This window comes from Amblyomma mixtum, chromosome 10 (assembly GCF_055824585.1).
Source record: "Amblyomma mixtum isolate Tamu chromosome 10, ASM5582458v1, whole genome shotgun sequence".
NCBI lineage: Eukaryota > Metazoa > Arthropoda > Arachnida > Ixodida > Ixodidae > Amblyomma > Amblyomma mixtum.
Window position 1 is genome coordinate 149,409,860 of NC_143021.1, and position 20,892 is coordinate 149,430,751.

At 45.7% G+C, this 20,892-nt stretch overlaps 1 pseudogene across 1 annotated transcript in view; it reads left to right on the forward strand.

Moving 5' to 3' along the window:
• LOC149327333 (uncharacterized) overlaps positions 1-20,892 on the forward strand; it is an 82,856-nt pseudogene that overhangs the window by 8,542 nt on the left and 53,422 nt on the right. Inside the window, exons 4-6 of the transcript XR_016286543.1 lie at positions 1-747; positions 10,695-10,761; positions 15,620-15,765. The product of XR_016286543.1 is annotated as an uncharacterized LOC149327333 (transcript). The remainder of the gene's footprint in view (positions 748-10,694; positions 10,762-15,619; positions 15,766-20,892) is intronic.

The following is a 20,892-nucleotide window of genomic DNA, read 5'->3' on the forward strand; positions in this document are numbered from 1 at the left end:
CCAAGGAGTTCCTCCGCTCCCTCCCACACCCTTCATACACTCACAGGGTGGAGGCATTTCTCAAGTGCGAGAAGGAGTGGGTCCTTCCATATCGCAGCGGCTTCACCTCCACTCGAGGCCACAACACAAACAACTACTCTGAAGCCTCAATCCGAGTACTGAAGGACATTGTGCTATGTCGAACCAAGGCGTACAATGCTGTAGCTCTGGTCGAGATCACTGCTACAACTTGGGAGAAGTGTTTTGAAGCACGATTGCTCCGACATGCACATCACCGAGAAGCATCACATCGCCTCACATTTGAGCACCTGCTCCAGAAGATGTCTGAACTGTCCCCCCGAGTCCATTACGCAAGTGGACGAATCTGTTTACAGCGTGCCAGATGCTAGCAACACCAAAGCACATGAAGTGCATGCCGACCTAGGTTTCTGCAGCTGCTGGGCGGGGAGCCAAGGAGCATTCTGCAAGCATCAGGCTGGAGTGCAGAAGGCTTTTGGGGGGCCCTTTCCTAACAGTCCAGAGCTGACGCCCGAGGACGGCAGGGAGCTCGGTCACCTCGCACTAGGCGAGAAGTGCCCACCATTGGAATTTTTCATGCCAATGAAGTACAGCCAGCAATGTGTAGTGCCTGCAATTCCCTCTGCAAGCTGCGACGAGGAAGGCATGGAGGAGGATGCCAGCTGTAGCGAGCCACCGCAAGCATCACAGGGTCCAGCGGCAGTTCCTGGCTCGAGTCTCCAAACTGAGGTACACCAACTGTCATTAGCCCCGCCGCGGTGGCTCAGTGGTTACGGCGCTTGGCTGCTGGCCCGAAAGACGCGGGTTCGATCCCGGCCTCGGCGGCTGAGTTTCTTGAAGGTGAAATTCTAGAGGCCCGTGTGCTGTGTGATGTCAGTGCACGCTAAAGAACCCCAGGTGGTCGAAATTTCAGGAGCCCTCCACTACGGCGTCCCTCATAGCCTGAGTCGCTTTGGGACGTTAAACCCCAATAAACCAAACCAAACCAAACCAACTGTCATTACTGGTTCATTCCACAAGGTGTTGGCACCAAATTCCAAACCAACAGACTGAAGCCGAGCTTAACACGCATGGCGCATTTTTGGTGACTGTTGTGTGCAGGGGCTCCTCAGGAATTTGACAGTAGTGGCAACAGTTTAAGTAATACGATGACATCCGGTTACAAGAAACTAAATTATGTGACTATTCAATGATTACACGGCCACCTTCATCAAGTGATAATGGACCATCGCTATGTTCACCAATTATGCACTAAGAAAGTGTCATGCAAGGGTGGAAGTGCGAGCTAGTTGGTAGTTCATCTTGAGGAAAACGCAGCGCACTCCTGAGACAAGGACGAAGAAGGACAAGAGGATGCAGCGCTGACCTCAACTGATTATTCTATTGTGGAGCGGCATATATATATATGTACGAAAAGTGGGCGGGAAGACATGGGTGAAGGCTGCTGAGTTTGCATGCGGCCGAAAGGTAACATGCTAAAGTTGAAAAGACACATGATGGCAAGGGTGGACCTTGGAGGCTAAAAAAATGAAAACGAAACATGATAAAAAGACAAGTGGAAGCATCATCCTTTTAATCGCCCTTCCACTTGTCTTTTTTATCATATTTTGTTTTCATTTTTTGTTGCCTCCAAGGTCCACCCTAGCCATCATGTGTCTTTTCAACTTTAGCACGTTATCTGTTGGTTGCATGCAAACTCAGCAGCCGTCACCCATGCCTTCCCGCCCACTTTTCGAACAGATATATATGTGTTGCTCAGCAATAAAATAATCAATTGAAGTCAGCGCTGTATCGTCTTGTCCTTCTTCGTCCTTGTCTCAGGAGTGCGCTGCGTTTTCCCCAAGAAGAAAGTATCTTGGTCATGCAGTATTGCATACACCCCTGCAGTGAAAGGAAAACAACTCCCCCAACTTTTTGCTCTTCTCTAAATAGCTGTCATCTGCTAAAGCCACAGAAGAGCAAACAGTCAAGGAAGTGTTTTAACCATGAGCAAGTGTTGCTTTGCTTTTAAAGCATTTAGTGATTTCATGCCTACCCATGCTATACTGCAAGTAGTGCAACTGTCAGCGTAGCAAACATCATTTATGAAACCTTCTTTACAGGTGGTTGAAGAGACCTACGCTGGACTTGAACGGGCACTTCGAAAAATGCACAGTCTTGCAGAGGGAAGCTCTGCTTACATTGCGCTGCTACAATCCGTAACAGCACAAATCGACAAGGTGGGCAGCATCTCTGGCGCATTCACAACCATGATGCGAATGAAGGCTTCAACTGCCATGGACAGGCGACGGGGCAGGAAAATTAAAGTTCAGCCCACAAGTGTGGCAAGGCGCCGAGCTGGACAACCTCGGGGTTCGGCCCGGATTCCTGCTGGACGACCTGCCAAAGCAGGACATGTGAGGAAGGCAAAGCGCACGCACAAGTTGAGCCGCTGCGTCCAGAAAAATGTGCCAGGAGCGAAATGCCACTAAATGTGCCCTAATTTCGCACGTGATTTGTTCAGATAATACAGTCGTGCCTCGTTAATAGTCACACTTTGGTTCCTCAGCAAAAGTGTAAATAAGCGAGTTGTCCGTAATAATGAGCCATGAAGAAAAACAAAAAGAAATGTTTGAAAAAAATTCATAAAAACACTATACTATTACGGACTGCTTCTGCCTACCTTTCTCTGGTACCCAGCACTCAAAATATAACGGGGGGAACATCTGGTAGAGGGATTTCAGCACTTTGTTATCCCTGCCCATATTACCGGAACAAAAATATGTGGGTCCCAAGGGCTCTGTGCATTTTCACCGTCCACTGTCTGGACAGCGAATTGCTGTATTAAAAAGGAATAAATGCACTGGAAAAGTTGGGTCCTCAGAAAAGCTGTCCTTAGGTCTCTTCGATTTGGCTTGCACTGGCTGCACCAGTTCTGATAAGTGCTGCAGCGGTGCCGCCAACGTGCAGCGCCAGTTCAAGTGCAGCAGCGACACCAGCAACACCAGCGCTGCCAAAACGAGGACTCAAGTGTAGACCTAGCAGACGCTCGGTCAGGGTGCGTGCGTCGATTCGTCGGTATCGCTTGCCGTAGCACCACCGTAATGGCCCTTTTTGAAGCCGCCTTGGAGCTGCTTGACGATGACTACAGTAACTTTCATGACGACTCCAACGACGACTGCGACGATGAGTTTGACGAAGTGTGCATTTTGGTTGCGTGCGCGTTGGTGGGGCAAGATGCCACTCGTGTGCCTGGCTACGAGGACATTATCAACAGGTACCATGAGTACGAGTTCAAAAGGCTCTTCAGGCTATTCAGAGAGACTTTTGACTGGATCAGTGGTAAATTCAGGGTTTCGGCCTTCTATCCAAGCGCAGTGCAAGGTCGTAAACAGATATCTGCCGAAAAAACGTGCCTCGTTGCACTGGTATACATCGGGTCACAGATGTCAATGTATGCCATAGGCGACAAGTTCGATGTTACAGAGTCGTCCGTACACGCTTGCGTGACACGGGTCATCCACTTCCTGCACGCTATTAGCGGTGAAGTTATATGCTGGCCCAGTAGTGCGGAGATGGACCGCATCAAGGCCGGTTTCCTCGCCAAAAGCGGTGGCAAGGGCCCAAAGAACGCCATCAGCTGCATACACGGGTCGCACATCCAGATCCTAACCCCCAGCGACTCTGCGCAGTCGTACTTCAACCGCAAGAAGTGGCCATCCATCATCCTACAGGGGATATGTGACGACAGGAACAAGTTCCTGAATATGTTCATTGGCTTTCCAGGATCGGTGCACGATGCCCGCGTATTAAGGGAAAGCCCGTTTTTCGCACGGGCAGCCCTGGAATGCGGTGAACACTACATTCTCGGGGACAGTGCCTACCCCTTGATGCCTTGGTTAATGACACCGTTCAGGGATAATGAGGGTTTTTTTCCATCATGGAAAAGGAACTTTAACAGACGACACAGCCAACAAAGAGTGGCAATCGAAAACACGTTCGGGTTGCTGAAGCAGCGTTTTAGAAGACTCTATCTTGTGGACGCCAAAAGTGTTGCGCAGTGCTGCTATATTGCCATGGCTGCAAGTGTGCTGCATAACTTATGCAATGATGAGAGGGACTTCCTCCTGGAGATGACATCATTGCCACAGGAAGAAGACGTGGGCAACGATAACTCTGAAGGGGACTTTGACAGCAGTCTGCCAGACTACAGCCGGTCTCTCCGCGAGTTCATCGCCAAAGAGCAGTGCTAGACTGATGATTATGGGTGTGTTTCATCATATATTGCCCCATATATGAGCAATGTTTTCAAAATGAAACTTGAGCGTGCAGTGCTGTTGGAATAAATTTATTGTTTGTCAAATGTTTTAGGGGAATCCCCCAAGGTGAACAATAAATTTGTAATAAGGGAGTAATTACTCATTGACATCCACCCGAGCGCAGCCTTGCGGCTACAAAGGAAAGCTATACAGCTTTCTCAGAAACTTCGTAGTCAAAGAAAAATTCGTCCCCGGACCTGGACAAATTTTTCTTTGACTACGAAGTTTCTGAGAAAGCTGCGCTCGGGTGGATGTCAATGAGTAATTACTCCCTTATTACAAATTTATTGTTCACCTGATGTGCCTTGCTGTCGAGCCAATAAATCGGCTAGGCGGTCAAAACGATTCATGCGTTCTTCGTGTCGCTTCGCCTTCGCCTCTTCCCACTTCTTCCGTGCTTGGGTGGATGCCCATGAGTAATGACTACCTTATTAGAAATCATTTCAACCTTGAGGGATTCGCCTAAAATATTGGACCAACACCGCTCCCATTTCGAGCTTGCCCCATCATATTGTTACGCCGTCCCGGTTCGCGCACTTGGTAGGGCAACTGCCCCCGTGAGGCAGTAGTCCCGGGTTTGAACCCCAGTCTAGGGTAACTTTTCCTCTAACTACTACAAAGTTCCTGTGGAGCCTGAGTAGCTTTCCTTTGTAGCCGTACGGCTTTGCTTCGGTGGATGATAGTGAGCAATTACTCCCTTATTACAAATTTACTCCACACTGGGGGATTCCTCTAAAATATTGGACTAACATTGTCATTTACTGCATGGATTTCTACAGTGACCAGTTCGAAGGACAAGGGGTTAGTAAGCATAGCCTTGTGAGATGGAAGACCATTCCAGCCTTTGGTGGCAAAAACAAAATTGAATCTTAAAATGCAGTGGCATAAGCTAAGGGAGGCACAGTGCTTGTGCAGCTAGTGCAGAAGGAACCATGAGCAGGAAAAGATTAGTTTGTTATGTGACGGTAAAGAGCAAAAAAATACCTGCAGTTTCTGCATGAGACGAAGAAAGTCGAAGATTCACCTTTAGTGCTGTGACACTGGAGCTTCTACAATAGTCTGAGAGAATAAAACAAGCAGCTCAGTTCTGAATTCATCCCGGGATCTCAGAAAAATTAGATTTGTGCCATGTGGCGTAAGAATATTCTGCTGATGCCACACAGGAGTTTTGAATGCAAGCAACATGGAAGACGGTGACACTAAGGACATGCTATGGCGTAAATATCCTGGGCTGTGGGTAGTTGTATAAGGATTGTTAGGTGAGTCCATGTTACATTGTTAGCCCTATCAATAGTTGAGAATTTGAACCAATATGCACCGACTGCGGCGGCCACGTTTGTGTGTCCTGCACAATATCAGTGCACGGTAAAGATCCCCAGGTGGTTGAAATTATTCTGGAGACCTCCACTACAGCACCTCTTTCTTCCTTTTCTCTTTCACTTCCTCCTTTATCCCTTCCCTTCGAGCGCAGTTCAGGTATCCACCAAGATATGTGAGAGTTACTACGTCATTTCCTTTCCTCAAAAACCAATTTTTTTTTCCAGTATGCAGTAAATGTGCCTTTCTCAGTAAGGCCTTATAAGTAGGCAAGATGTAGTTATCCTGAAAGTAAAAAATATTGGTGCATTCTTAATAACATTAGCAAACAGGCTAGTTGAGAGCATCCGAAATATTGTTCTGAGAGTTGAAATACTGTTACTGATTGCAGAGGGCAGACTCCGTAGTCGTCAATGAAGGCGTGATAGGAAACACTGAATGGAAGGTCATAATGTATTTAATAAAACCTCGGGCCCAAGGGCAATGCCTTGGGGACGCCCGAGATTGCAGGAAAAAAGCAGGACGCGTAAGAATTAGTATGGGAATTCTGTCGACAGCTGGCTGTTAAAGCTTGGATCCAGTTTAGAGCAATTGGATCCAAGTTATAGCATGAGAAAATACACCTTATATAAATGAGGGATTTTATCACACGCTCTTTCAAAGGCCACCAAAAAAGCGTTGAGGGGGATGTTGCTGTTGAGAGACAATGAGAGCAAGTTGACTATCGCAGGAATGCTTTCTAAAGCCTTGCAAATTTGGATGAAACAACTTAATTGTCCAAAACATTATAGCGCCACGAGAGTATAAAATGTTTTACAATTGGGTGTACATGCCAACTACACAAACAGGGTCATAGGTGCTGGGTGATGACTGGCAAGACGCATACAGGGGCCAAGCCATGATGAGACAGGAGGCTATCTTCATGGCACGCACAAGATATATGTACACACTGTGTCCCATCCTGCTGTTGCATTCTCCAAGTTTCACAGGGCTTGAGTGTGCTGTTGGGTGAACTGCTGGAAAGACGGCATGTTGACACTGTACTAAGGACGAGTATGACAGAACAAGAATGGCTACTGGGTGTGGTGGTGGTGTTGTTCTTTCCTGTCGTCTTTGTTCCTTGTAGTTTTACAAGCTCCACAGGCCTTGTTTTCCTATCCGCTGTTTCAAAGTGGTGTCAGGTAAAGCCATTTTTTATTCTACAACCACCAAACTGCTGTGCCATACAACATTCTTTTAATCAGCTTTCATAATTTGCAACCACAAATTTACTTCATAAGTCGTCTAGGCAAATAACACAGCTCAATAACTTGTGTCCTCATCAGGACTAAAAATAACCATAATTTCATTTATATGGTCATGCCTCGTTAATACAGACCCCATTATTATGGATTCAAATTATGGACAGTATTTCTGGGGGCAAAACGTTTTCAATGCACTCGCACCTCAATAAAATGGAAACTCGCTCATGACACAGTGGACAGAGTGAAAATGAATACAGCCCGTTGTCGCATAATTGTGCAGAGTGCAAAGACTGTTCAGACTTCTTGAATTTGAGTAGATAAGTCAAGCACAGCCTGAATCCTATACCTTTGTTACACACTGTAATTGTCGCCATTCTGCTTGTTGCAGTGTGTGCAGAGAGTTTTGTCTTAACCCATGAACTGTCAAGCCCAACTACTCCTCCTGCTCACACACTTTCTGGATGCCAAAGCACTTCTTTTTCTGGTGTCAAAAGCATTGTCAGTGCTCGGCGAGTCGCATCCTGGCACAGATTGCTCATTGCACAAAATGAATTAAGCTGCTTAACAATAAAGAACAGAGCTGCAAGCTTACATTATAACCTCACAGATGCCTTTCCGCAGCCCACAATACTATAGCACTTTTTAAACGGAGTGCACCATGTTGTTGCAACCTAAACCGAGAACTACTCCTCTGGCTCAGCCCACCATCATGCAGAGAAGTTCGTGTTGTCACCAATTCTTCACGCAAATATTTTTGCAGACATAGGTGCGCATAGCAGGCAGGAAATAAAAAAAAAAACGGCGCTCCACAAGAGACCACTGCACTACACACCGATGTTTTCGCACGTCGTAACCCGAGCATACATAATCACAAAATGTACTGTATGAAGCAGCAAGACGCAGAAGGATGGCGACGCTGCTGTTGTCGCGGAAGAAAACAGTTCGACGGCCGTGCAGCCACGTCGCACACACAGCAGTTTCGAAGCACAGTGCCTACACGAAGCGCGATCAAAACCGGTGATGGATACGTAACAGAAACAACGTCGTATAACAACGCTCGCTTCGGTCGCAATCACTGCAACCAGTGCGACTAGCTGCACTACGCCAAGCTGATTTCAGCATACGGAAAACACTGCGTGCGTAGTGAGCCTTCGCACGTGCGCATTTATCTGCCTCGACGGAGAAGCACTTGCTCCGACCGCAATCACTTTCACTTCTCGGACACTGTCACTGTGTTGTGTAGCTTATGCACGCACAGGAAATTCACCATGAGCAGCCTCCTTTCTCCAAGGTGAGCAGCTGTTACTCGTCGCTGTCTGTGGTGATCCTTACAGGAATTAGAAACGCTTGCAACGGCCACAAACGCTTCATGACATCATCACCGCGTAGGTCCTACGTCGGTTTGAAGACCAATGCAATACGCATATCTAACATCCAACCGCGCGGCTTACATAGCTCCTTGGAATCGACGCACTTTAACCATTCAGAGGCAAGTATCCTGGACCCAACTATGCGGCTTGCACTGGTCTTGGAACCACTTGTTTACAACTGACCGAAAACACCGTGACTGCCGCCACAACTATAGTGCCAGTATATTCTAGGCACTATACCACAACCATGGAGGAAGAAAAAGTTTTTTTTCCTCCATGACCACAACCTTTAAAACGGCCGTTTTGACTGTTGACGGAAGTGACGTCATGTCACGTGATCGCACTCCTGGGCGTCGTCTGCTCGAGTGCATCTACAGGATATGGTTTGGCTATAAACAAATGCAGCCACGCATTCTAAAAAAATTCACATTGTTAACTTTTTTTTTTTTTACTGTGTACAGCGCAAACGAATAAAAAAGAGTTGATTCTGAACGCTCAGTAGATGTAGGAACTGAGACTTCTGATTGTTTGATTAAAAATTATATTTCACTGCAATAAAAAGTTGTTAAAGTACTTTTTATCATTATTAGAGTGCAGCTATAGTGCAGCGTCCGATATCTGAAAACCATAGAGTTAATATAACCAACTCTGAAAACCGACCAAAATAGCCGCAAACTTTGCTCTAAGCCAACTAGCGCCATAGCCATAGACACATGCGTGGCTCATGTGCGTGCGACAGCTGCCACAACAATGCAGCGTGTTTTCGGCATGGGACCGTAGCGTGGGTCAGAGCTCTGTCGTGAATTACATTAAAGTGACGTTTCTGCTGTTTTAGGCCTTGAACATCAACTGCCCGATGAACTCTAGGTTTAGTGTTTTTGTACAAGCGGCGCGGTACGATCGATAAAGATGCCACGGTTACCAAAGCAGAGTGCGGCCAATCGGGAATATTCCGTTGAGCAATGGGTAAGCTGATCCTCGATCCTGCCTTCTTAGGTACAGGCAAAATGATTGAAGTCTTTGGTAGCAACTCACGTGAGCACCTGTATTCGTCCTCTCGACAAATTTTAACGAAGTGGACTTCTCTACGGTTAAACACACTTGTAATGTTGCAGTGTTTATGTAGGTACGTGTGACATCAGTTGTTGCGCTGTAGAAAAAATCTATCTTGTAGTGTTTAAGCGTTGTTGCCGGTCCACTGCCTCCGCTGCCAAATGACCAGGATGGCGATGTTGCAGTCCTTTTATAGCCAGGCGACGTAGCAGTGCTGTGATGCAGTACCACGTGATGTCGCAGGTATGCAGGGGTCCTTTTGTTGGCCGGAAATCAGCCCAGACAGTCCGGTGGTCCACATTATCAGGTGATAGCGCTCGGGGCAGTAGGCGTCTGCGATTCAAGATGAAAGATTAGGCGTTGTTGCCGGTCCACTGCCTCCGCTGCCAAAATAACTGATGAAACCCTGAGACAAAAACTTTATTAAATGGTAGTTTAGTTCTCAAAACCTGATTGTCATGTTGTGGTGTGTTGAACGAGTTTTCTGTGTTGAACAAGAGGACCATGAATCGTTTTGCTCACAGGCTGATGGGAACCATATAGCTGCTGCTTAACCTTTGCGGGTGGGTTATGCATAGTTTCGCATTGACGGTTATCTCTTACCGTTCCAGAAGTTGTTGGTATCTTTAGGTGCAGTGAAAAAAACCTAGACCAAGCAACGGCCCTAAGCTGGTGGTAAGCCTGAGCGGACAGTGCTGTGCTAGCCGACAGTCCTGAGCCTCCCGATTTGAGTTTGCAGATCACTGCCTCAAAACTCACAGCTGTATAATACTAAATCCCAAAGATACTGTCGTCTGATTGTGTTCCTGGTTCCAGAACTTTCTCAGTGCTGTCATGTTCTGAATAGCCAGTTAGTCATGACATGCAAGCTGGAAATGCTGACTTTTTTTGGTTTAAACCTTAAAGTCCAACCTGTAAACATGTCTGTTAGCACTGGGTAAGTTTCTCGCCTCTACCCTTTTTTTCACAGGGTTCACCAAGGCTAGGGCGTTAGATTTAAAAATGCAATGTCTTCATTTACAGTTTTTATGTTTGTTTTGGTTTTATGGGGGCTTAACGTCCCAAAGCGACTCAGGCTATGAGAGACGCCGTAGTGAAGGGCTCCGGAAATTTCGACCACCTGGGGTTCTTTAACATGCACTGACATCGCACAGTACACGGGCCTCTAGAATTTTGCCTTCATCGAAATTCAGCTGCCACGGCCAGGATCGAACCCCCGTCTTTCGTGTCACCAGCCGAGCGCCGTAACCACTGAGCCACCGCAGGGGCTAGTTTTTGTGTTTAATCTTACCTTTAAATATTTGTCTTGAACGGCATACTGTGACTTTGCTAAGTCACACAAATCTGCCTGCTGTCAAAGTGTGCATCCCCTCCTTCTGTGTATCCCTGTGCAGAGGGCACTCCTGGAGCGTCTCACAACCCCATCCGTGCCACAGTCGGCTTCCAAGGGCGTAGGGGAAGGTACGTCAAGTGTTTCGGTCCGGCTGTTTGTTTAAACGCCATGTCCGTGCTTTACCGTTAACGATGCACTGAAGAGGAATCTGAACTCGTATTTTTGCCACAGGAACTCGATCTACACGTTCCGAGCGTTCTTGGAAACTTCGATTTATTCCCCTGTGCGGCCGATTTCCGTAACTAAATTGGATTAACGTCCGGCTCCCGCCATTTTTTCTAATCCCCGCATACGGTGGGAATGCAACTTTGCTTTCGCTTTTATTTTTTTCTTTTAGGTTTCCATAAATAAATAGGTCTAGTCAGAGACTACATAGCTGCAAATTAGGCCCACAGAAATAAAAATATGCGTGGACTCTCTGCTTTCCCTAATCACTACGTATCACTCCGCCGATGGCAGAGCGGCGAGTGGCAAGCCACCACAGGAGTGGCTGAAAGGTTGGTCGACTCCTCCCACCGTCTGCGGGAATTTAAAAAAAAAAAAAAAGGTGGGAGCCTGACGTTAATTCGATCTAATTAGGGAAATCGGTCACACAGGGCAATATTTAGAAGTTTCCAAGAACGCTCAGAACGTGTAGGTTGAGTTCCAGCGGTAAAAATACGAGTTTAGATTCCTCTTCAGCTCACCTTTAAGGCAAAGCGTGTCGTGCTAGTCCCCACGGCATTGCGATGCTGCTGTCGTGACTATCTGCTGACAGCTGTGTGACAAAGACAGTTTGTTCTTTGAGAAAAGCGTGTCTTCTCAGAAGGGGATGCGAAGTTGCAGAAAGTGGTATATTCTGTTTGAAGATTTTTTCCTACTTCTGGGCACCACAGTTCTAATCACTGCGGGGAGGTGATGTCTTCGTGTCATCGCTTTATGAGACTAGCATTGTGAGATTGTGATAACCGCTGGTCCACAAGGGTAACGGAGTGGATTCCAAGAGAAGGCAGAAAGCTAGGTGGGCGGATGAGATTAAGAAGTTTGCGGGAGTATGGTGGCCACTACTGACGAAGGACAGGGTTGATTGGAGAAGAGACATGGGAGAGGCCTTAGCCCTGCAGTGGGTGTAGTCAGGCTGATGATGATGATGGGCAAGAATAGCCATGATGGTAGAAGTTAGAATTACTACTTGAACTGAGAAGGTTAATGTTTGCCAGATTAGGTCACGCTTTTGCCCTGGATCCAGTCGGTACTATAGCGGCTGACTTTTCGCTTGCGATGCCATAATGGATGCCGCCATAGTTGGGAAAAATAAATATGGCGAGGGTTTGCATGGGAGTGCAGCTGCTTCTTTCTCTGTGGATTCAGTCAGCAGTGGAGCCTCATTGATTAAGTATTGATAGAGGATTGGTCCCGTCAAGTGCATCACAAAGGCTCCCCTCAATTCTAACTCTGCATGGTTCAAGCAATGATCTGTGCCCTTTGAGTTGAACTAGACCATAAACACCTCATTTTATTTGTGTTTTCCTGTCTGTAATGATGCATGAGACAATAAATATGTGGATTGCCACGTGGTATTCACCTATCACCGCTAAATAATTTATAACCGAATTTCTCATATGGTGTTTTAGTTTGGGTTTCATCAACCAAACGATGGCTTTGAGATGCAAGTTCTTAGGTAAGGGAAGTGTGAGAAAAACTGCAATATAACCACTTATACGTCGTTTTTTTTGTCATTCCAGCTCTTGAAGCATGCTGGCTTGAGAGTTGTGGTGCATTAAGGGGACACTGAGGAGAAATTGAAGTTGGCTTGTATCGACAGAGTACCAGCCCCTGGTTACAAAAATGCCATTCATACTGACAACAAAGCTCTTGTAATGTAGAAAAGAGCAAGAACCAAAATACAGGTATCGCCACCACAGTGTTGCTAGAACCAATGGTTCTAGAAACACTAGGACACGAGAAGCCACGAATCACTGAGGCGCAGCCAATGCATGCGCAAATCTCTTTGACGTCGCCAGATGGCACCACGTACCGGGCAGCTACGCACGCGCCTGTAGCATCAGGACCAATCAGCGCTTGCTCACCGGTGGTAGGCGGGCTCTCGGTATTCTGCTAGCGGTAACAAGGTACACGATATGCTAAAGCTGTCTGTTTGCGAGAACTTCATTGACGACTTCGAGAATGGGATCCATCGTAACGCTGGCAAAACGCCGGTGCAAACGTAAACGAAGCGACGGTAGCGACGGCCGCAGTAGCCGATAGATGCCTTCAACGTGCGGCCGGCGGTAGCTTTCTTTTCGGCTGCTGCTGGGCCGCACTGCTGGCCGCCAGAAATCACGGAGTCTGCGTTACGTCATGTGCACGTCATGTTTCACGTCACTTAGTCCTGTGTCGTCATAGCAGAATCCCAAGTTTGAATCATAGTGGCGGGAAAAGCTTTTTCAACTTCGAATCCGAATTTCTTAGAAATAAATGCATCTTTCGCTGCCGGCCAAGTGGCAACAAAGCCATGACATGCCGAACTATCGGATTTTCCTTTTAAAAAAATATTAATAGAGCTCTCCTCGGTGTCCCTTTAAAACCATGTATCTTTTGATTGTATATCATTTCTTTTTGCGGCCCATGTGACCTGTAATCTGAACGTCACATCCATCGTTTGGTTAATAAAACCGAAACTGAAACAGAGAAGAAACTCAGTTATAGATTACTTAACCCCCTAACCGTTTTGGACGAGCTGTGCTCGTCCTTGCCAAGCCGTCCCCAAACCGTTTTGGATGACTGTAGCTCGTCCTCTCTGAATAGGTTCTTCTCTTCCTCGTGTCGGACGAGCAGTGCTCGTGTGTGGCTTAGATGACATTTTTCTCGACAGATGGCAGCACTGACCTGTTAATTTCGTTTTCTTCTACCGCATAAATGTTTTTTTTTCGTATGGCAACCTGGGTTTTAAAAATGGCATCCGGCGGAGGCGACGCGTGTTTTGCTGGCCCGTCTTCTCGGAAAAGTCGCTCTTCTTCGTCGTAATCTTCAGACGATGGTGACTGAGACACCGAAGTGTACATTGTTTCAGGGAGCGAGGACGACAGTGCTGACGTTGTGCTTATCAGTTCTTTCGATGAAGAAGTGGACAGCTCGGAAGCGAACTTTGCGAGCGCGCGTCAGTGCATGAAGGTCAACGTCAGTAACATCCCTACATGACCCCCTCGGTTTCCTTTTCTTGTAGTTCCCGGTAAGATGTGCATTATAAGCTTGCCTGAAGTTCCCGGTAAGATGTGCATTATAAGCTTGCCTGATGACTTGCTTGAATATATTTATCGCTCATTACCAGCAGGAAGTTGGTTTTCCGTAATGTCAGAAGTAATAAACTTTAATATGCTAATTTGACTTCGTGTTTGCTTCAGATATTTTTTAAAGAACGAATTCGTGCTTTTTATTGCAATAATATTCGAAATCAGGAATAAAAAAAATAAGCAGTTTTGTTAAGAAATTCGTTGATATAACAAAACGGTGAAGGGGTTAATGGTTGTAGGGGTATACCATGTAGCGATCCATCTACTGTAACGTTTAGCACATAATTTGAAAGAAGAAAACATGGAAGCACAAATTTTGTGTATACGTCTTTAACTCAGATGTTGGCGCAATGGAAAAGATGCAGCCCTGGTTTGAGCCTGCGCCTATACATTCTTGCACGCTATCAGTACCCAAAAGGAGAGAAGCCAGTTACCAGAGATAAAAATGGAATATCTACGGGTCTCGGGTTCCAGGAATCTGCGTATAATTGCTGTATTTTCCGGTGTATAAGACGCACCCTTGTATAAGACTCACCTGCCATATATGCAGGCTGTCATTGAAGAAGTTGGTATATAAGACGCACCCCAATTTACCCAGTTAGGCTAGTGAGGCTTAATTAAACACGCTTGCGCGACCATCGCGAAATGCACCGTACCTGTGAGAAGTTCTTAAGCAACGCTAAGTGATCGAAAAAGGGAACACTCGCGCCATAGCCGCCCACGTTTTAGCAAAAAAGAAAGAAATGCAAACAAACTCCTCTTATGTCCATAACAACATTTTATTTTTACTTAAAACCTTCGGAGTCTTTATCTTCGGATGCGCTATCAAAAAGTCGCCCATTTCTAGAGGCAAAGCAGCTGAAACATTCTCTTCGCACTACGTACACGGAGCAAAGTTGCAAAGGGTGACTAAAAATACCCAGGCTTAGCTTGGTTAAGCCAAGAATGCGTAGCATATTGCGCGGTCTTTTTGCGTGAGGTATTGCTTGGCGGCACTCGATTTTCTAAGCAGCTTTTCCTCCGTGACGTATGGATGGATGGATGGATGGATAGGAGCGCCCCCTTTGAAACGGGGTGGTGGCAACCGCCACCATGCTCAGGCGTCCTTTTTTTATCTTTTTTTTTTCGTGGTTTGGTGACGTCACGTCACGTGGTTTGGTGGCTGCCCGGCCGCGCCCAAGGGCTGAACTGAGTGATTGCAATATGCTGCGCATAAAAAGAATGCCGGCTTGTCTTGACAATGGCGAGAAGCGCAATTGTCGCCATCTTTTGGCATTTCACATTACTTTTGCTTAGGGCCTCCGAAACGGCCATGTGTTTGTGATCCCGAAAGTCGTCATCCCCGCCGTTTCATGATAAAGTTCACCTAGAAAAGTTGCGCATGACGTCCCGGTATTGAAGTAGTAACAGTGTTACAACCGCGTTACTAGTAGTGATATTTTTTCGGTGAAAAAAGCTTGAACATGAAATTGAGTAATTCCTGAACTTGCAAAAAAACCCGAAAAATTCGCGTATAAGATGCACGCTAGTATAGGACGCATCAGCAAGATTTTTGAAAAAAAACTGCGTCTTATACACTGGAAAATGCGGTACTTGGCAGCAGCGTGTGGTGGGGCAGTTTAGGGTGGTGACCGCTCGGTTGTGTGCTGCGCAGAGGAGCGGCGGATGACCAATCGGCGTGCATGCCTCCTGGCACGGCTGGTGCAGCGTCTCTGCTGCCAGTACCAGTGGCGGACGGCCGCAGAAGCCGTCGAGGTGCTCCTGGCTGGGCACTACCCCGCCGACCAGTTCTGCTACAAGGTGGGCTCTTTGCTCTGATCAGTTATCGTTTTTTTCTCTTGCTATTACCATTTTGAGGACACGTGTCAATTTTGCTGTCCTCTATTTTCTCCTCCCCGTCTTTCCCTTTATAGGCTCTTTGATCTAATGCAGTTTTTTTTCCTTTACAAGCACAATGTACAGCATACTGAGCGTACATGTCTCGTTCTCTGTACCGAACTTACTTGTTTTTTCTCCTTACATTTTGTTTGATGTCGTACTCCGCCGCCATTAATGCGGCACTGTAAGAGGAAGCCAGGACCTCTCAAGCTGTCTATACAGCTTTTTCCCTGGCTGTCCTCGCAACACGTCGTTGCTGAAATAAACCTTTAACCTTCACCAGGAACGCTACTTGTGAGCTCTGCTAGCTGTTGATAACGTCTTGCAACGTCTTGAGAACGTCTTATGAAGCTGCTGGTGGAAGTCTGGATTTCTCAGTTGGCGATGGGCTTTTGGAAACTAATGAACAGGGACACCCCTAATAATCTCTCTTCTCAGCTGTTGAGAATGTCTGACCACTTTCAAAAATACATTATGGTCAACTGCATGTATTTTTTGTTCGTGTGGTTGGATACAACCCAAGTCTGTAGCGAATCATGGTATGTGAGGTAGCGCAAAACGGGACAAGGGACAGAGAAAGATGTACGCAACACAGGCACTAACTTCTGGAAGTTAGCACCTGTGTTATGTGCGTCTTTCTTTGTCCCTTGTCCCGTTTTGCGCTACCTCACATACCAGGAATCACAGCTACTGACTCGCCCAAGTTTCTACCCTTGTGAATCTGTAGCGAAACTCCACCTGTGATCGCCACAGATTGTTTCATTGTTCAGCTTTCCTTGTTACCTAAACAAAGAGTGGACAGCAGGATGAATTATGGCCGGTAGGCAACTGCTATTGTCATAAGTTGTTTTCTGTTTAGTAAAGTTAGGTTCTTTGGTGCTTCGTGACTCTCTTGACAACAGGGAAAGGTGTATTTTGTGCTGAGAAACTTGAGTTGGAAATGGACAGTTCTTTCATGCCACTCAAGTTAAGCTCACGACTTTAATGGTGACATTGAGTGCATAGAGGCTGTGTGATTTGTGATTGGTTGTTGGTGGTGGTGTAGTGTATACTTCACCTCACAAGTCGTTTGCAGTGCTGTGAAGTCTGTTCAGATCTGTACTTTCAAAACACCATTCTAAACTACCTTTCCAGTTTGTTTCAAAACTAGTCGGAACACTGCTGAAATATTTGAGGCGCTATTTGTTGTCTTCCTTGGCCCTGATTGGATGACACAGTTTTACCTTTCGCAGTGCTGCAATTGACTTGTGAGATCACCTTATAGCCTCATTGGTCTGCAAACTAAAAATGGCTTGGTATCACTACAGCTTGCTAATGAAAATGGCCCGTAGAAGCAGTACTCGTGTTTTATTTTCAGCCATTTTTGGCTTTCAGTGAAATTTGGTTCTTTGTAATTTGAACTCTGTACAGTAGAGCCCCGCTATAATAAACTCGGGTATAGTAAAGTGAAACTATGGTTCGATTTTGCCTTCCCTAGATGACTGTGCATTTTTATTTTTATAGAAAAGAAGTGTTGATAAAGAAACGGATGTAGTGAAAAGCATATAGCCATGGAGCCATACTTTTTGTGGAATGATGACATTGTGCCATGCGCGCATTCTGTAATCACGAGGGCACAATTCGGAGGCAGATGGATGCTGAAGTCGATAAAACGATGCTCTTCGAAATGGCTTAACAACTAGGCTCGTGAGCTGCAAGGAGAAGCCAACTTCTCTAAGGCCTTGGGGCCACGTGGCAAAGTGTGTGGCGCGCATGAAAAAAAACGAACAGTAAAGCTTGCTGTGAACTTGGAAAGAAAGTGCCTTGAGTTGCTGAGGGAGGAAAAGACAGTAGAAGTGAAGCAAAGAGTACAGAAGAAAAAAAGAGGGTGAAAATTCGCTCTACCGGCCGCACGAGGCAGTGACAGTGACTCTGTCGTGCATGTTTTTTAACCACTGGCTCTTAAATGACACCGATGCCGTGTTTACACAAAGCTTTTATTTTCACATATAATCAAACTCTCGTTATGTTCATAGCTGCATTGAATTTATGCAGATACAGTCAAGTCCACTTATAACAATATTCAAGTGCCATGGAAATACCATTGTTATAACCAATAATTGTTATAACAGGGTTGGGCCGAAAAAAAAGAAAGGATGACAAACTTCAGAGCATTTATTGACAGTAAATACCCAGAGGGGTTTGATTGTTCTAATGCGTGTAAAAGCTCGTTAAATCGAACTTCAGGGAACGGGAACAATGTTCACCGTTCACCGATGACCAAAGCACCGCCATCACTGCGCCACCGGGAGCTTTGTACACCTCCACATCACAGGAATCAAGCCGGCTTTTTGGAAGCTATTCTATGGGAAATTCAAGAAGCATGCAGAACCAAGGGTGCGGTGACAGCTGACAAGAGAAAAACCGCGCTGGCTGCATGCACACGCGCTGCACTGACTGATTAGGGGTACGCATGGCGTGCGTAGCCAATGCAGCAATGCAGCAGCTCTCCTGACGCGATGACGCCTGCCTCTTTTGCTTTTGTGGCGTTGCTGCGCCAGCTTAGTCCATTGGTCGGCCCCACACATGCACGCCTTTGTGTTCTAAGCATGGTTTTGCTGGTGTGGTTGTAGCATTTCTTTTCTTTTTCTGTAATGGTTGACACTCAATTACCAGATTTAATTGTTATAACCAATAATGTGCCCTGACTGCATTGCTATAAGCAGTTTATTTTACCATAGAACACATGGCAAAGCTGATGGTGCCACGACTGAGCATTGTTATATCCGATATATTGTTATAACCAGCATTGTTATAAGTGGACTTGACTGCACAGTACTTCCACATGATGTAAACGAAATTGAAAATGTGATAACTGAAAATAAGTTGTTAGCACATATTGTAATGATTAGAGTAGGGTTAATGGTATTCCATAGTGTTTCTTTCCTAAACCAACACTGTGTGTCGAGAGAGTAGCCAATTAATTACCAGAGAGCATCCTCAGAGCCCTGCCATCACCAACAGCTGATATAATGATTTAGTAAAAATTCTCTGATTTAGTAAAAATTTGTGTTTGTATGAGTGGCTACTGTGGAGGGCAACAGGTATTGTCACCAGAGGCCATTTCTGCAGCTGAGTGGCATGGACATCGTGGGAGATGTATTTTATTATCTAAAGGAGAAAAGTAAAGGGTTATGGGCTTATATTCATTTAACTTTTTTTTTTCTCCCAACTGCTGGTTTCACCTTTGGTGTGCAAGGAAGACCGGCAGAAAGACCAATCATGGAAAATCATGTAGAGCGAGGCCACCCACCTACCATATTCCATATAATATGGTAGTAATAATAATAATATAATAATATCCCCAGCGTCACAAGTTTGTATCAGATTGGCAAGGAACAAAATACTTCCACTTCAAGCTCTTTCAGCCATCAAAGAGCCTTTTTGCTGCCAAACAATTGTTGGCAAAAGCTGTTGAAGGTCTAGCTAATCGGCCAAACCTTTAGGGGAATTCCCTAAGGTGGAGTAGATTTGTAATAGGAGAGTATAATTACTCTACTCCACCTTGGGAGATTCCCCTAAACATTTGAACAACACTGTTCCCACCTCAAGTAATTGATCATATCGCTCTCGCCCTACCATAAGCTTGCCGTCCCGGTTAGCTCAATTGGTAGAGCGACTGCTCCGGTGAAGCGGTGGTCCCGGGTTCAAACCCCTTACCAGGACGAACTTTTCTTTAACTACAAAGTTTCTGAGAAAGCTGTATAGCTTTCCTTTGTAGCCGTATGGCTGCGCTCGGGCGGATGCCAATGAGTAATTACTCCCGTGTTACTAGCTAATCGGATTTCAGTAACAACAAAAACCCGATGGAGTTCTCCTTGGTAACCCTTTAACTCTTTCAATACCATGTTCGTTGAGCATAGGTGAGTGGTGACCCATAGATATTACGCGCTATTTTAATGCTACCAATAAACGTTCTGACTTGTTCCACTTTAGTAATGTAGTCCAGGGAGTCAGCTTTCAGTTTCAAAGTAATTTGTAACTGTGCTGCAAAAAAAGTGAATTTAGCATGGGGCTGAACTTTTCTTACCTTGGGAAACTCCCCATATCTGGATCATCTTACAAACTGCCTTTATTTTGTTGTTTTCTTGCCTATCACGGTAATTTTTGGAATACTGTTAATAGCAGTAAGCCTCTGTGTGATGGTAGATAGTCTGGTTTTAGTTTTAAAGGTGCATTGAAGAGGAATCTAAGCTCGTATTTCTACCGCAGGAACTCGATCTACACGTTCCGAGCATTTTTAGAAACTTCGACTTATTGCCTTCTGTGGCCGATTACCCCAATTTAGATTGGATTAACGTTGGGCTTCCGCCTTTTTTTTTTTAATTCTCCGCAGACGGTGGGAGGAGTCGACCAATCTTTCACCCAGTCCCGTAGCGGCTTGCTGCTCTGACATCAGGGGAGTGATACGTAGTGATCGCCGAAAGCAAAGAGTCCACGTATATTTTAATTTCCGTGGGCCTAATTTGCAGCTATGTAGTCCCTGGCTAGACCTATTTATTCACAGAAACCTAAAAGAATCAAAATAAAAGCAAAAGTAAAGTCTCCACGTGACGTGTCCATGCGTTAGTCGACACCTCCCACCGTATGCAGGGAATTTAAAAGAAAAAAAAGGTGGGAGCCAGATGTTAATCACATTTAATTGGGGAAATAGGTCGTACAGGGTAATAAATTGAAGTTTCTAAGAATGCTGGGAACAAGTAGATCGAGTCCCCGTGGCAAAAAGACTGGTTCAGATTCCTCTTCAGCGCACCTTTAATGGTGAATACCTCAAGAAACCAGTTTGAAACATCAACTGGTGTCCACCAGGGAGCATTTTTTTCTAGTTGCTGTTGCTGTACTAATTTTTGTGCCACTTAAGACGTAATAGGGTTGTTTATAGTATCATTGCTGCTATTTGCTGTCTGTCTACATTATGTGGCCAAGATTTGTATTTTCATGCCTACAGATGCAGCCGTTGTGCTTGAAAAAAAAAAAAAAACTGCCCCCACATGGTGCTATGCAGTGGAG